Genomic DNA, 18,052 nt, shown 5'->3' on the forward strand with positions numbered 1-18,052 from the left:
TGGATTTCAACTCAGGTACTCCTGACTCCAGGGCTGGTGTTTTATCCACTGCACCACCTAGCCACATCTGGAATACCTTTTTAGAGGAATAGGATAGGGAATCATTTAAGGAGAAATAAAGAATAACCTTGCTGCAAGATTATCTACTAGCCATTACCAAGTACTGCTTTAAAATGTTTGACATTATATATGTTTTCTTTTAGTATTTCAGTATTAACTTCTTTTGAGAAAGTGGTATCATACAGCAAAAGAACAAAACATCATGTTTCTAATAAAATTGCTTCAGAGAAATAAAATCAGTGGTTCTTTTAACACTAATTCTTCTAAAAAGTCTTGCATCCTGTCTGAAGATAAATTACTAATTAACTGAAATTTAGAACTTCAGACCAGCTGAATGTTTTAAATGAAATAAAAGAAATCTTTAAAATCTATCAGATAGGTGGCAGCCTTCATAACTATTGAAAAGTCCCCTCCTAGATCCTGTGGTAAGCCACAGTGGTGTTTTTAAATACCTGTTAAACAGAAAGTTGTGGTTTAAATTAGTAATCACATGAGAAATGAGAAGTCTTCAGTGTGAATAACCTATATCTTAGAGTATCCCTTGCTAAATAGTATCTTAATATATAGTTTGTATTATGTAATTTATAAATTAAGAACACAGATTCAATATTATATAACCTTTTGTAATGGAATTTTTAATCTCTAAATTCTAATTTGGGTGAGAAAATAGAATATCTAAACTAAAAAATATTCACTATTCTTAATACTCTCTTCCACTGCAACATCTACCGGCTGTGTGACCCAAGGTGAGTAACTTACACTTTCTAGGCAACTACCTGAGACTATCCATGGCAGAGAAGATGTTGACTTATTGGTTGATGGAACTTCCCCCTTTAGGTTTCCCTATACCAATGACATCACCGTTTCAGTCACTATCCTAATACTCTTTTTACCTAAATGACTGTGTTAACAGACTGACCTGCAACCTCTTAGTTCTGAGATACTTATGGCACATTTACTTGCTTTCCAAGGAGATGTCAAGTGAAAAATTTTCCAGTAGTAGTAATAATGCATTTTTCAAAGCATCCTGCTGATGCAGCTCATCTCCATCTAAGATTTGCCTCATTACTCAGGGATAAAGGAGTCCTCAAAGAGCTCTAATTCTAGTAGAACAATGTAACACATGAGTGTGGTGGCCAGAGGAAACTATTTTGGTTTATGTTGTTATTTATTATCATACTTTGTTATTATTTATTGAGTCATATCTGAATTTCTGTGACCCCATTTGGGGTTTTCTTGACAAAAATAATGGGATGTTTTGTGATTTCCTTCTCCAGCTCATTTTACAGATGAGGAAATTGAGGCAAAGAGAGTTAAATGACTTAGCCAGCATCACATAGCCAGGAAGTGTCTGAGCCTAGATTTGAACTCAGGTTCTTTTGACTCCAGTGCCAGGGATCTATCTACTGTGCCACCTAGCTGCCCATAACGTACTTTTCATTTGTTTGAACTTTTTTGATGTTATATTCTAGACCATCACAGGAATTATAAGTGGAGACAAAGAACAATAGATTGCTTTTCTTTGAGTTTACCAATGGTTTCTTCATACGAGTCTGTGTAGTGCTCAACGATTTGTCATGGATTCTTTTGTTAGTCTGGTGAAACCTATAGATTTCTTCTCAGAATAATGTCATTAAATGAATAAAAAAGTATATAAAAATAGACAAATATTGATATATAGTTGTCAAATTTTTTTTAACAAGTTCATAAACTTTAGGATAGGAATCCCTGTTTCAGAGCTAATGATGGTAGCCTGAATGATGGGTCCAGGAGGAGGCAAAAAAAGATGTAATTATACCAGACACTGGATGCCAAGGAAATGGGCCCCCTTCAATTCTTCCTCTGGTTGCCAACACTCAATTCTTTGACCTTTTGTGGAGGTTCTTCTTCTTCTTCTTAATGTATTTTTGCCTTTCTTTCTCTTGTTCATTCATTTAGCAAATATTTGTTGTTATTGTTGAGTCATTTTTCAGTTGTGTCTGACTCTTGATAACCTCATTGGGAGTTTCCACTTCCTTCTCAAGTTCATTTTTGTTGATAAGGAAATTGAGGCAAAAAAGGGTTAAGTGACTTGCCCAGAGTGATATTGATTAGAAGTATCTGAGTTAAGATTTGAACTCAGTAAGATGAGTCTTCCAATGAGCATAGCACTATTCTAGGTGCTGGTACTGGGAAAAGATTCAGACAACTCTCTCTATGTGGATATAACATTTGCATTAACATTCCAAAATTTTCCTTCCATGAGTCTCCCTTTCCTCCCTTAAATTCTTTCAAATCTTGAGTTTAGAGTGAACCAGTTCAATTTTTATACTGCCTTCTACCCTATATACTACTCAATTACATTCTTGTACAGAGAACTGGTCAGTAATGACCTTGAGGCACTATAAGATTCAGAATCATTAATGCAGCTAGGTGATGCATTGAAGAGAGCCCTGCATTTGGGTAAAGAGTGCAAATACTACCTTAGGCCCTTGGTAATTGTATGGCACACCATTTAACTTCTGACTTAGTTTCCTTCTCAGAAAATTTGGGAATACTAGCACTTACTTCACAGTGTTGTTGGCAGGATCAAATGAAATAAAAGTTATAAAATAATGAGAACAAATAACATATGTAAACCATAAAGAGTTATACAAATGCTATCTATTGTTATGATATTATATGTAATAAGGCAGGAAAGTGAAAAACACTAAAGAAAATAACTTGAACAAATATTGCAACAAAAAGAAAAGGATTTTCTTGCTAATATTACTTTAAAAATACAATTAATCAGCATGTCCTATTCCTTAGTCACAGGACTAACACCTTTTCTCAATATAATGATACCTGTGATATGAGACTTCAGAATGGGAATTTAGTGAAAAACAAGTGATTAAATAGCATAGCAAATTTTTAGTTACAATTTTAAAATTTCCTAAACTAAAATAAAGCTACAAATTTATATTTTTGTCACCTATTAATTTCAGGTTTTTTTGACATTATTTATCTTGGCCTGCCTTAAAAATATAGTATGACTTTTTAACTGTCCATTTCAATAAAACAGTTTATCCCCTTACTGTCTAGTTATTTAACTATATTGATATGTCATCATCTTCTCCATCTACTTTGCAGTCTTCTCTTCCCCAGTGACAAAGATAAGTTCTTTAATAAAGGTTAACTTAGGGTTGCCATGTCATAACAAAAGCAACTTGTGGCAATGTCCCAGAGGAGAGATGTTACAGACAATTCTTGATTTTCTGGGGTAATAGATAATGGTGCTACCTTTATAGTATTTATTACATCATGCATCATATTCTGTGATATCTTAAAGAAAAAAATGATAGTATGATGCTTTAGACTCTGGCAAAAAAAATCTCAAAATAGTGAAGAATATTAAAATGAATAATAGGTTCAGGAAACTGAAGTTCAACTAAACCCTTACAGTCAGGTAGATCTCAGTTCCCAGTTCTATTTATGGTGTCTAACCTGCTCACTGCTCTAATAGGTAATGATACTTACTAGTGAAATACATATACACAATTGGGTAGCTTTGAGTTTATTTAAGTCATGTTTTATATATTATACAAACCATACAATCATGGCTTTGTATCTCATACAACTCTTATTTATACCATAACTTTCATTTCCTGTTAGTCTATGATTAGAATTTAAAATTCCATAGTTTCTAATGGAAATGATAAGTGACATATAAGTATATTGTCAAACTAAGGTGTAAAAATTGATATCTTTCCTGACCCATAACAGAAATAAAAGTTTTCCTAAAAAGAAAAATACCTTGGCTAAATAGGAATTTTAATAAAGTTTTATCCTTCAAACTGTTGATGTCTGGTTAAGCCATTTCAGTGAAAATCATTTCAATGGATCTCACTGAAATGGCTTTTGTTAAATTTGTCATTTGTTAAATTAGGGAATTAAATTAGATAATTTCTAAGGTCCTACCTCTAAGCAATTATCTTCCATAAGAAGATAATTTATCCTTGATACAGTATTAATAAATAGGTAAAAGATCAAAGGGAAAGGAAATTAAATTTGCCTTGAACCTTTGAAAAACTATTGAATTTTTTAACCCCCCGAAGGACTGATTTGATATTACCAGGCTTCTGAAAAATGGCATCTATCTTGGCTTAAGTAAAAACAAAGTTATACTTCCTCTTTCATATGCTTATCTCTTCCCTGCCTCTTCAATCCCAGACTCCTGAAATAGTCTGACTTCATACTATTGTCAACCACACCTTCATAACTTCTTTTAGAGGAAGTTCTGCAAGCCTTGAACCTATATATGTATATGTATATATATATATATATATATATACATATATATGTATAAATTATTTTTTTCATTTTCTTAGTGATACATTTCAGTTCTCAAGAGAATATTTCTTTTCTCTCCTATTCCTGGGTTGGGTAGGAATTTTTTTTTCTTTCCTGTAGGATAGAAGAAGAAAAAAAACATAACCACTCTATCTTCCTTCTCTCTAATGGAATATGCAATAGGTCACATTCATTTTCTTTGTGAAATGTTGACATGCTTAACCTTGCCTTTCCTATACATCAGACTTTGTTTTTTGTTTTTTTTTATCAGTATTCAGCTGCATTGTTCCCAAAACACACGGCAGCTGCCTTTGACAGATAACCACAGAGCTCCCCAACTTAGGTCGGTTTGGTCAGTTCCTCCCTTCCTCGAAGGATACCCATTCTTCTTTTCAGAGGTGCCCTAGAATTCTCAACTGTCGGGGTTAAAGGAAATCTGACCATTTTTTAAATGTGATAGGAGGAAAGTAGGTCTTAAACTGGATGGGAACTCAAAGGTCTGGTGCCCCAGTGGGGTGAGGGTGGTGGTGGAAACTAAAACAGAACAAAGCATACGTACTGTATATCTATGATGGTGGTGGGTTTTTTTTTTCCTTCCCCATAGACACACCTAAAGGCATATTTAAATGCTGACTGTTTAATTTAAACAACCATCATAGTCATTTGTAAAATAGGGTTCATATCTTATTGTATTAGCTCATTAATGTACAGTTAACAGAAAGAGTCAAATTTTAGGGTGTCAACGACATTGAAATACACTTACTACCCAGACTGCTTCATGAGCAGTTTAGTGGTTATTGTGGATCTTGTACCACACCCTTTTGATCAGATAAAGTCAATATGTGATGAAGGGGCGAAAAACACATTCTTCATTTTGAAGGTTATTGTTTATAAGAACTATTTAAAACTGCATTAGTAAATTCATCTCTGGATTAAAAAAAACTGGTTTGTTAAAACTTTAAACTATTTACATCATTTAACCCAGTTTACCTTTGATTGTGACACAAGTCTCAAAGTTAATGGGAGTTAGTAAAAGAATCAACTTACTTTTGTTACATTTCCAGTTGAATTTGAGAAATATTTTTAAAATAGGACTACCTCCTGGGCAGTATGAACTGATAAGAGGGAAATAAATGGAACTGGTAGCAAAATGTAAATGCAAAGACAACATTGTGTAGAAAACAACCTTGAAAGTCTTTAGAACTCTGATCAAAGCAATGAAATAGCAAGTGCTGTGTAAATATTAGCTATCATTATCATGGTCATCACTCTTTTATGCTACACATAGCAAAAGTAAAGTGGTCTTCTTCTGATAACTCTGTGGCAAGATTAACTTAGGTTGTGGGACAGTGTGGTCCAAAGGAAGTATGACTTGTACAGGAGTCAGAAGATCTGGGTTAAAATATTGACTCTATCACCTGTGGGCAAGATATGTAACATCCCTAGACCTCAATTTCCTTATCTGTAAATTGGAGGGATTGGGCTAGACTATCTTCAAGGTTCATTTTGACTCTAAGTTTATGAGTCTATTATAGATTTTAACATTGATAGATGTATTAGCTTTGGAAGTTTGATGGGGTATTTTTGAGGGTAAAGGGTCATTAAACTGGCATATCATTGAATGCTGCAAAATGAACCCTGATGCTAACTCTTCACTCTGTAATTATCATTTCCAGCTAAAGTTAATTCAGATTGAGGCAAGGACTCTTCAAGATGAATTCAGTGAAAATGAATATTATCTAGCAAGAGATTCTATGATAGGGGTGGCTAGGTGGTGCAGTAGATAGAGCATCGGCCCTGGAGTCAGGAGTACCTGAGTTCAAATCCGGCCTCAGACACTTCATAATTACCTAGCTGTGTGGCCTTGGGCAAGCCACTTAATCCTATTGCCTTGCGAGAGAGAGAGAGAGAGAGAGAGAGAGAGAGAGAGAGAGAGAGAGAGAGAGATTCTATGATGGTGAGAGATTTCTATATTAGTTCAGGTCAAATTTAAGCTAAAAAGTCAGGATCTTTCCTAAGAATTTCACATCAAATAGACTAAGATATCTTGTACAGATGCTTTATAGATACATTTTGAAAATTTTAATTAACTAACATGTTTTGAGAGAACTTTTCACAAAAGGTTAGAGAACTGAGTTTGTAAAAAGAATAAAAACTTGGCCAGTAAGCTTGACTTCAATTCTTGGCAAAATCTGAATCCATAGTATTTGCTAAGCTGTTTTGTGGAAACTTCCTGAGGAAGCAAGACTGTGCCAGGTCTTTCCTTTTCTGACTAGGGTTATCAGGCTGATGGATAAATCAAGATAAGCCATAGATATCATTTACTTAAACTGCACTAAAAAAATTACACCAGAAATGTTGTCAATATTTCATGGTATTCTTGCAAACAACATAAACTAAATGACCTCGATGAAGGCAAAACTAGCATCTTAGTCAATTTTCAAATGATGGAATCAAAAGGGCTACAGTAATATATAAAATTGAAGAAAAAAATCCAATAGAGGTGAGTATAAAGGCAGGTAGATGAGATAATGAATGAGTAACAGACTGAATTTGGAGTCAGAAGACCTGAGTTCAAATCCTGTCTGACATATAGTAGTTGTATGAGCCTGGGCAAGTCAGTTGGCCTCAGTTTCTTCATCCATAAAATGGTGATTAAAAATAGCACCTACTTCATAGAGTTGTAAGAATTGGGAAAACATATATAAATAGTTATATAAATATTGGCTCTTATTACAAATAAGACCCATTTTATAAATATAGGATGGGGAAAGAGATTAACATGAACAGTTCATATGCAAAACATCTAAGACTTTTTTAGCAAGCTCAATATTGTAGCCTAAGTAGCCAAGAGATTTATTGCTATTTTGATTGATGATTGATTGATTGTGAGGCTTATCCTTCATTCTCAAAGAAGACCATGACATCAGAGAGGTGGTGACATGACAAGCAAGTAAATTGATTTGTGTGAGGTTGGTGCTGAGCAAAATCCTCAGCCTCACTTTCTCCTTCAGAGCCTCTGGCTCTCCTTGATTGGCCCACAATGGGTATCATTTCTTGGTTGTTTAGACCCTGATTGGTTCAAAGTGAATATAAATAGTAATTGTTTTTGTTTTGACTAGAAATCCTGAAGGTCTTTCCCTCCCATATTGATTTTTCTTGACCTTTTGTCCTCATTTCACTCTTACTGAACTTTAATGACCAATGGGAGTTTCTTCAGTCAAACTGTGACTGGGGAAAGACCTGACTTTTAAAAGATCAGTGTCATTGCATCTGGGACCATCTTAGGCTACATCAAGAGTAGGATAGTATTTAAAAGATAAGAGATGATAGTTCTGCTATTCTCTGCTCTGGAATATGGTGGTCAGTTCTAGGAAGGAAGAAGGGGAGGAAAAGAGGAAAGATGGAAGGGAGGAAGGAAGGAGGGAAGGAGGGAAGGAGGGAAGGGAGGAAGGAAGGAAGGAAGGAAGGAAGGAAGGAAGGAAGGAAGGAAGGAAGGAAGGAAGGAAGGAAGGAAGGAAGGAAGGAAGGGAGGGAGGGAGGGAGGGAGGGAGGGAGGGAAAAAGGGAAGGAAAGAGAAATAAGGAAGTATTTATTAAGCCCATAACCATGCCAGGAACTATGTTAATTGATTTTAAAATATTTTATTTGATCCATTTTCTTTCAACAACCTGGAAAGGCAGGTGCTAGTATTATCCTCATATAGTTTTTTGAGGAAACTGAGGCAGGTTAAATTACTTATCCAGCATCACATAACTAAGTATATGAGGCTAGATTTCAACTTGGGTCTTCCTGACTCCAGGCTCAGCATTCTACCCACTAAATTACCTAGCTACCTCTAAACTAGATGTGAAGGGGCTTGAGTTAAAGACATATGAAAATATTTCTGGATTTGAAAGAATGGGGAGAAGATCCCATTAAGCCTATTTAATTCTAACTCCATAGTAAGAAGGGAGCATTCACTAAAAAACTAAAGGTGTCAGTAAGCAGAAACCTTGATTTTCACCAATTTCAGACTGTACTTGGGCATTCTGAATGTACTGAGTGAACTACAATAGCAAGTCTAGCCAGAAAACCATCAGTGTGATCAACCAGGATGCTGTGGCCAGCCACTGAAGTCTCCTCCCTCTACATAAGACCAACTTTTCTCATCCTTCTGCCAACGCCTCTTCTATTTGTAGGCAGGTCACTGACTTGTAAAATTTGTTAGATAGCTAGAGAGTCAGCATATTTATTATTATATTTATAGATGATAGACTGGCAAATGGAAGGAGAGAGACAGATTCTGTGGTCCTCATACAGTTTGCCGCCTAATAAACTGGATTATTCTAGGGAATGAGGGCAATACCATTTCATCACATTCCCTCCATCGGTTACCTGAATCTGTCTTTCTGAAATTTCAGTTTTCTAGTTACACACTATCTTATTCCTTGAGAGGATTCTATGAAACCAAACCCTTAAGGATGTTGTTAACCCACCTGAACTTATTCCTCAGTGGTTAACAAACTTCCATCCTACAAACCCTATCTCAGTGATTCTGAACCTTCAGAAGGAGAATAATCTATTCTCCTTCATCCACCACCTACTCACTTATTTCTGTCCCCCCTCCACATAAACCCCCTCCCCAATGTCCCACTCCAAAGCTATCTGCTACTTCCAGAGTTACTACTCCTATGTATTAAAATTTTCATACCATCTTTAATCTTATCCTTTGCCACTGAGACCTGGCTCCCTCCTGATTACACAACTTCCTTGGCCACCCTTTCCAGTTTTGAGGACACTTTCATAGGATTGATTCCCTCTCCCAGCAAGTCAAGGAGGTGACTTTGAATTCTCCTTCCTCCTCCCTGCCACTTTCAGGTTTTTCCTCTATCTCTATCAAGACATCTCCTTTTTTTGATGTTTCCTCAGTCCATATATATATCACCTAAGGAAGGTTCTAATGGCTATTATCCACTGACCTCTAGAACATGTCTTTCTTTCTCCAATGAGATCAGGATCTGTCTGACTCACATTTTCTCTCTCCTTCTTACCTCCTTCTCTCATAATATACTTACTGATACTGTTTCAGAGGTGGACACACCCTTGATCTTGAAATCACCCACAAGCACCCCACTTGTATGTTTATAAATTCTAAAGTCTCTTATCTGATTACAGTCTGTTGCCTTTCTACCTTTCCCTTAGCCTTGCATTCCCATGCCAAGCTCTTCTTTATGGTGCCCCTAATCCCCCTACCCTTTACTTCTCTCTCAGCCTCGAACTATCTAGCATAGAATTTAAGAAGAGGTGACATTAGAGGATATCTGCTGCACACCTGACTGAATCTCCTCTATAACACCCCCAACAACTGTTCATTCAGTCGTTGCTTAACTCCAGTAAAGAATCATCATAGAGGCCATCTAATTCAGTCCCTTCTTTTCGAACATGTCTGAGGTCCAAGGAGGTTTAATGAAGCTAGGATTGGTATGAGATTATGGAGGATGAAAGAGATTTGGAGGTAGAATAAAAAAAAAAGGTTGGCAATTGCTTAGATGTTGGCAACAAGAGAGAGGGCAGAGGCAAGGATTGCTCTAAGGTTGTGAATGTGTAGACTGGAAGGAGAGTGGTGCTATCAGCAGAAATAGAAATTTTGGAGGAAATATGCTTTCTATTCTAAACATATCACAGAATCACAAAATTTGAGAGTTAGAAGATTCCTCAATATCTATCTTATCCTTATATTCAAAAGGAATCCCTGCTGTAATAGTTGAGACAGGTAGTTATCCAGGTCTGGCTTGAAGCTCTCAAAAGAAGTCTTAACCCCTCTCCCCAATTAGCAGTCTTTCCATTTTTGGTCAGATTTTGTTGTTGCGAAGTTTATCTTGATATCTACCCTACATTTGCCTCTTTGCAACTTCTACCCACCCATTGCTTGTGTTCTTACCCACTGGGGCCAAATAGAAAAAATCTATCGAATTCTCCTTCCATTTGATACCCCTCTAAATATAGGAACATGGATTTATGTCTTCTTGAATCTTCTCCAGGGTAAATACCTCCAATTCCTTCAACTAATCCTCATATGACAAGGACTCAAGACTCTGTTATCCTAGATACTCTGTTCGGATATTTTCCAGTTTATCAACATTTGTTTAATTATAGTACCCTAATCTCAGGTTTGACAGGGTAGAGTGCAGAGGGACTATCACAATCTTTATTTCTGGAAGTTATCTTTCTCCCAGTGGAACATAAAACATCATTATCCCTTTTCTGACAACCACATCACCCTGCTGACTCTGATTGGTCTGATAAAAAACCATAGATCTTTCTCAGAAAAAAAAAATGATGCTTAACTTTGGCTCCTCTACTTTGTAGAGATGTTTTTTAAAAAAAAATTTTGGTACTCAAGAATAAAATTATATTTGTCCTTATTGAATTTCATTTTATTATATGAGTAAGTGGAATTTAAAATAAATATAGCTCACCTGGGTAGAAATGTTGAACAGATGGGTAAAAGGTTACTAATTCAAGAAAGAGGTTAGGTATACAAACTTATACAATATACATATGCTTGTATCTTGTGTATGTATGTCCATGTTTTTATATGCATATTTACCTGTGTATATACACGTTTGTTCTGTATATAGACACATGTGTTTTGTTTGACATCTATTTGTATGCATTGTATACATATATATGTATGCATGCATGAATTTATATATATATATGTATATATATATATATATATATATATTATATGTACAGTATATATGTAAAATCAACTAGGTGATACAATGGATAGAGTGCCAGTCCTGGAGTCAGAGAGACTCATCTTCCTGAGTTCAAATCTGGCCTTAGACACTTTACTAGCTGTGTGATTCCAGATAAGCCACTTAATCCTGTTTGACTCAGTTTCCTCATTTGTAAAATGAACTAGAGAAGGAAATGGCAAACCATTGGAGCATCTTTAGCCAGAAAACCTCCTTGAGGGTCATAAAGTGTTGGACATTGCTGAAACAACTAAATAATAAAAGATGGATATATGAATATGTATATATGTATAAACAGCTATACATATATATTTGGAAGAATTTGAAAGTGGTTGAATGAATTCAATGAGTAGCTGTTAATGGATTGGCAATATCTTATATCTGGAACATCCCAAGAGACTGTACTTGGCTTTAATGAGTGTTCTTATCAACAGCTTGGATAGAACCTAAAGATTGCATGTTTGGCAGATTTCCAAGTGACCTAATTAGGAGACACAGCTAATACATTAATTGATAGAAGCAGAATCCAAATTTTCTTGCCAGTGAAAATGTACCACATCTAATGAGATAAATCTTAACAGAGGACAAATATGAAGTCTTAAACTTTTTAAAATAGCTTTCCAAATACATGGTATAAAAGCATATTTTGTGGAAAATCCATGTAAAAAATTTTAGAGGAACAGCTGGCTCAAATATGGGACAGCAGTGCATTGTAGCAACCAAAAAAGCTAACAAATTTTAGTCTGAGTTAAAAAAGTCATAAAGTACAGAACAAGAAAGATGATAATTGTCCAAATCACTTAAGCTCTAACAACCTCAATTTCTTCACTTGTTAAATGTGTATAATAATAGTAACTATCTCCTAGAGCTGATATGAGTACTTTAAATCTTAAAGTGCTACATAATTTTTTGATTCTCTTCAAGGCTTAAATAGAAGGATTCCTTATTGATGTCATTGTTTTCCAAAGGCTTGTCCTATAGTTGACATTGTACTAGTTGTACCAGGCCCTGAAAAACTATAAAACTTAGTCATTTGAATTAATAATCTCTCTAAAGAAATCACAGACTAATTATCCACAATGAAGAAAACAAAGCATGAAAAAGAAATGTATATTGTTCAGATTATGGCATTCAATTAAAAGAGAAACCCTTTGACTTACTCCACCAATATAAATGCTTCTCTGTGTGTATGTCCACAATGATGGACTGCATATATACATATGAATAAGTGGAATACATAGATATAGATATGCATACGCATATGTATGTGTGTAAAGAAATTGTGGTTGACCTGGGCATAAAAAAGAAAATGATTAGAGAAATGAATTCTTGATTGCATTTGGCATATTTCATAACAATTTCAATGATATCAAGCTACTCACCATAATAAAAATTCATATTTTAATATCGATATCCTCCTGGTAATAATATAAAGCCTCATCAATTTAGAGCTGACAAGTACCTTAGAAGTAATTGAGTTCAACCCTCTTTTTGAATAGATGAAGAAACTGAGGTTGAGAATGGTTAAAAATCACAATGTGGTGACTTATAAGTGTCTGAAGCAAGATTTGAACCCAGGATTTCCTTCTTCCAGTTCTACAATACTATGTACACCATAGCAGGTACTACTCCAAAAGAACTGCCTTCCTCAGAAGAATCAAAATTAAAAGACACATTTGAATTCAATATCATTTATTATAATCCTTTTTCATTGCGTTTAAGTTTTCTTTGACATATAGTTATTTCTAACCTCATACTTTATATACAAAAATTCTATAGATTTTTATTTTTTGTAATTTTTACCAAAAAAATAAAAACAAATAACTGAGCAAATTTCTCCCTGCCCCAAAATAATATTAACTTCTTTTATGGTCATTCTCAGGATAATTGTTAGGACCTAAACTGAGGATGCCAACCCTAGGATAATAGCCACCTCTGAAGATCACTGTTTATGTTGGCTAATTATAAGAACTCACCTATCATGGATTCTTCCTCAGGTAAGAGCCACCTTTATCTGAGGCTGCTGCAAGTTTTTAATGTATTCCAAGACCAAGTTGACAGAACAATCACAAGATCAGAAAATACTATCCAAAGGATGATCCTAGGTCTATTCTAGCCAATGAATTCCCCTGAATCTTCAAAGGATTATAAAAGGAACTATATCTGTGATATCATTAGTACAGGGAGTTGCTAGCCATTGCAGATTAGTTTCTTCTCTCCAGTTTGTAATCTTGAGAGTTAGTCAGTGACAGCTAGGTGGCACAGTGGAGACAACACCGGCCCTAGACTCAGGACGACCTGAGTTCAAATTTGACCTCAGATACTTAATAATTACTTAGCTGTATGACCTTGAGCAAGTCATTTAACCCCATTGCCTTGCAAAAAAACAAAAGCAAAACAAAAAAACAAAAGGTTGGCCAGAGTACTAAAAGGAGGGGTGATTTGTTCAAATCACAAAGCCAGCAAGTATTTACAGCAAGATTTGAACTCGGGTCTTCCTTTAAACTAAGTACTTTGTTCACTCTGCCATTTAATTGCCTCATCACTTTTCCTCTCAAACTCACTCCTCTTCTGAACTTCTCTGTTTCTGCTGAGAGGATCATTTCCAAACTCCCAGATGATTGCCCAATCTTGGCAATATTTTTGATGTTTTGCCTAGGGTAAGAGAACACCTTACTTGCTTGCATGAGTTAATAGACAAGCACATAACGCAGATCAAGGTATTTAAAGAATTAATAGATATGACTACAGAGTCATTAACAATGTTCTTTTGGAAGATCATGGATAATAAGTGGAGGGACTGGAAGAGGCCACTATTTATGCCACTTTTAAAAAAGTTGAATACCACCCCCCCCAAATCTGCAAACTGTGGTCTGGTATCTTGGTTTGAACTTTTCTAGATTTTTAAAAACTCGCCTGCAATCTGTCTCTTACATATAGGACACCCAATTTATACAGCATTAATATAATTTTTGCATAATCTATTAGTAAGAAAAGCTTTTCTAGTTGTGGTTGTTTTTCCCCCAGGAAATATGTTAGATTATCAGAACTACTTTCAAAATCACCCTCTCCCTTTGAAACCTATCTCCACTTAGCTTTTTAAAAAAAGTATCAGTGATTAATATATTGAAGCTTTTATTCTCTCTTTTTGATATTAAATTTTCATTTGTCTATGAGAATCACTTTAGCTGCATAGTTAATGATCTTCCTCAGTAAAATAGTCAGTTAAGGAAATAAGTATAAATGACTTTTCCCATTTTATAAGATATTACTAAATGGGAGCAACTGATGAGATCACTTTTCTCAGCATCTAGAAAATAATCTCTTAAAACATTCATTATCATTCTTATGTAGTTCAATTATTAAGTTAACTCTATTTGTGTGATCTCCCGATATTCCAAATATGACCCTTCTCCTTACCATCCCCTCTAGGGATATGTTTGACCCTATTATCTCCCATCTCATTTTCTTTATTTCTTTAGATTGCCCTCTCTATCATTCCTTCTCTCTAATTTTCAGTCTCTCCCCAGTTACTTTTTCCTCCTCTGTTGCCTTCAAGAGTGCCCTTAAGGGGCAGCTAGGTGGCATAGTGGGTAAAGTACCAGCCTTGGAGTCAGGAGTACCTGGGTTCAAATCTGGTCTCAGACACTTAATAATTACCTAGCTGTGTGGCCTTGGGCAAGCCACTTAACCCTATTTGCCTGCAAAAACCTAAAAAAAAAAAAGAGTGCCCTTAAAAACAAATACAAAAAACTTAACTATACCCTACAAACCTCTTCAGCCATTTTCTTCCATCTTCTCAGATCAAAACCTATTCTCTTAATTTTCTCTTCTCTACCTCAAAACACTTCTCTTATGTCCTCTGCTCCATTTACACAGTGACTCCAGTGGGGAAGGTCCTCATTACTTTATACCCTGAATGATTTTAATAACCTTGGAATCATTCAGGGGTAAGGTAGTGAGGTTGCTCAGACTCTTAAGTCACTAGTCTGACCATATTGTTCCTCCTCTCAATAAACTCCAATGTGTCCCTCTTCTTCCAGGATCAAATATGAAATCCTGTTTGTGACAACCTGGATCCTTCATACTTTTCCTCTCTTTTTATATTTAGTCCTCTCCTTGTACTCTACATTCCAGCTACATTAGCCTTTTTTGACTGACCTCCATTTCCCCACTCCATAATTTTTCATTGATTAGCTACCATTCTTAGAATACTTTCCCTCTTTGTTTCTGCCTCTTGGTTTCTCTTTAATAAAAACTTTTCTCAAATTTTACTTTGTGCAGGATGCCTTTTCTGGTTCCCCATTATTTCCTACATGGATGCTCCAGTGGACTTCATTGTTCTGCAAGATTAAATTAACTCTGAAAGTCACACCTACACTGCACCCATTGCCCCTGGGATTCTATTCTCCCTCTGGTTAGAAGGGGTGGAAGTCTGACAACAGAGAATACTTCCCAGATCCTCCACCATCAAAGGAGGGTGATAAAGGCATTTACCTCATTTCTCATTCATCATGTTTCCTCTTCTAAACTCAGCTATTTTTGAAGGGCACCATCTTCCCAATCACTAAAGTTTCCCATGTTACAGTCCTGTTTAACTTCCTATTCTAACTTAACTTGCATATAGAATCAGTTACTAAATCTTATTGATTCTACCTCCACCCATAAAATCTCATATCCATAGACTTAAAGCCTAGAATGTTTCTCCATAAAACTAAGTAAAAATCACACAGATGCTGAAAAGGCCTGTAAAAGAAAAAAGAATTTTCAAGTATTTCTAATGGAAAAATCAGATCTGAATAGGAAATTTGAAATACAAACATGAAGAGTGTGGAGAAACTAGAAAAATGTATGTACAATTATGTGTAGCTCTATAATGATGGAACATTAATGTCTTAAAAGGAGAGGATAAATAAGCATCCCTTTAGAACTTTAATGTTTTCCAAGAGCAATGAGGTAATTAAATAAGAAAACCAGAGGATCTAGTGTATATTAGTTTTATTCTGAGAGTTTTAAGAGGCGAAATAGAAGGGACAATAAAAGAAGAAATATGCTAGAGTAGAAAAAAGGAACAAAGAGGTAGGTCTTGATATTTGGGATATATTAGATTATACAAACACAGAATGAGGGGAATTTTATTTGAAATGAACAAAAGAGGGTTGAACATACATAAATACATAGATAATTTTATTTAGAAATACAACAAACTTGATAGGGAATTTAGCCAGGAAGTAACAATCACAAGCAAAACAAAATTTCTTGATCCTTAAAGGGAGATTAAGTAGAACGAAAGGAAGGAAGGAAAAAAGGATGGAAGGAAGGGAAAGGAGAAAAGGAAGGGAGAGGAGGGAGGAAGGGAAGGAGAAAAAAAGGAAGAAAGAAGAGAGGAAGGAATGGAGGAAGAAAAGAAATTAAAGATTTTTATCAAAGACTTGGATGAAGAGATAAATTAGGTACCCTTACCAACTTTGTAGTTGAAGTGAATGTGGGATGTTAGAGTCAGAATCCAAAAAGATGTCAATAGTCTCAAATGATGGACTAAATCAAACAGGATCCCACTTGATTGAGATAAACATAAAATTTGAAATGAGATATCCTTTAATAAATACAAGATGGAGAAGGCATGGTTAGATACCATTTCCTCTAAAAAAAATATGCTAACTTGCATTAACTGCAAACCCAATAAAAGTCTGCACTGTGACAAAGCCGCTAAAAAAGCTAACACATTTTTAGACTATATTAAGTAAGGCATATCGATTGGAATGAAGGAGGTGACCTCAGCATACCCTTCTCAGTCAGATCTCATCTGGAGTTTTAGAGTATTAGAGGCAGTTGATAGCACAGTGGATAGAGATTGGGTAAAGAGCCAGGAAGACCTATCTTAGACATTAGTGTTTGACTCTGGGCAAATCATTTAACCTCTGTTTGCCTCAGTTTTCTCAACTATAAAATGGGGATAAATAGTTCCTGCTTCATGGTTTGTTGTGAGGATCAAATGAAATATTTGTAAAAAGCTTACTAATGCTAAGCACATTGTAATCATCACATAAATGTTTTCCCCATCAGGTTCTGTTTTCCGTGCCACATTGTGGGAAAGTCATTGACAAACCAGATAGCACCCAGAGAATGGTGATCAGGATGTTGAGGGGATTGGAAACTGCATACTGAAACTGAAAGAATTAAGATACCTTTGACCTGAAATAGGAGCAACTTAACAGGAGCATGATAGTTATCTTCAAATATAAAATGAGTTATCATATGGAGAAGAGATTGAACTTATTTTGCTTGGCTCCAAACAGCAGAACTAGGATTAATGGCTTGAAGTCACACAAAGATGGATTTAGACAAGATGTTAAGGAGACACTTTCTAACAATAAGAGCCAACCAAAAGTGCAATGGGCTGCTTCGGAAAGTGGTGGGCTCCTTCTCACTAAAGGTTTCAGGTAGAGGTTGGACAGCAACCTTACAGGATGATGTAGGGTGGGGGTGGGGGGTCTTGTTCAGTGAAGTTTTAGACCAAATAGCCTCTGGGATCTCATCCAAATCTGAGCTTTTTGTGATACTTTTAATCATTAGTTTGAAAATGAAAGCAGCAAAAGCTTATCAGTAGATGGAAAAGAAGGAGAAACTTTAAGGGGTGGTGGAATCAGAGGGATTTTTTCCCCCTTCTGTAAATCAAGGATCCCCATCATCAACAGATGATTTTTCTCACACATATAGATTAATACAAAGACTAAACCCAAGCAATGAAGCACAATGATGATGAGGGCCCTCATTCTGTGCCTGTTGATGGTCATGAAATAGTACAAATGAATATGTGGCTGCTTTTAAAAGCAAGTTGTGTATCAGTTAATGAAACTTTCTTTTGAATTTCTAAAGGACCTTGATAAGAACTAAAATATTCTTTCAGCTGGGATTTTTTGCATTGTTTTAGA

At 35.5% G+C, this 18,052-nt stretch overlaps 1 long non-coding RNA gene across 5 annotated transcripts in view; it reads left to right on the forward strand.

Moving 5' to 3' along the window:
* The window catches only part of LOC141488310 (uncharacterized), a 54,664-nt gene extending 38,127 nt beyond the window's left edge, over window positions 1–16,537 (forward strand). For 3 of the 5 annotated variants that reach the window (XR_012468641.1, XR_012468644.1, XR_012468642.1), the window contains 3 exons: window positions 12,617–12,739; window positions 13,000–13,114; window positions 15,402–16,537. This is a non-coding gene — a long non-coding RNA (uncharacterized LOC141488310). The remainder of the gene's footprint in view (window positions 1–12,616; window positions 12,740–12,999; window positions 13,115–15,401) is intronic. The other 2 variants (XR_012468645.1, XR_012468643.1) reach the window with 1 other exon arrangement.
* The last annotated feature ends 1,515 nt before the right edge of the window (window positions 16,538–18,052 follow it).

Source organism: Macrotis lagotis, chromosome 5, assembly GCF_037893015.1.
Source record: "Macrotis lagotis isolate mMagLag1 chromosome 5, bilby.v1.9.chrom.fasta, whole genome shotgun sequence".
Lineage (NCBI taxonomy): Eukaryota > Metazoa > Chordata > Mammalia > Peramelemorphia > Peramelidae > Macrotis > Macrotis lagotis.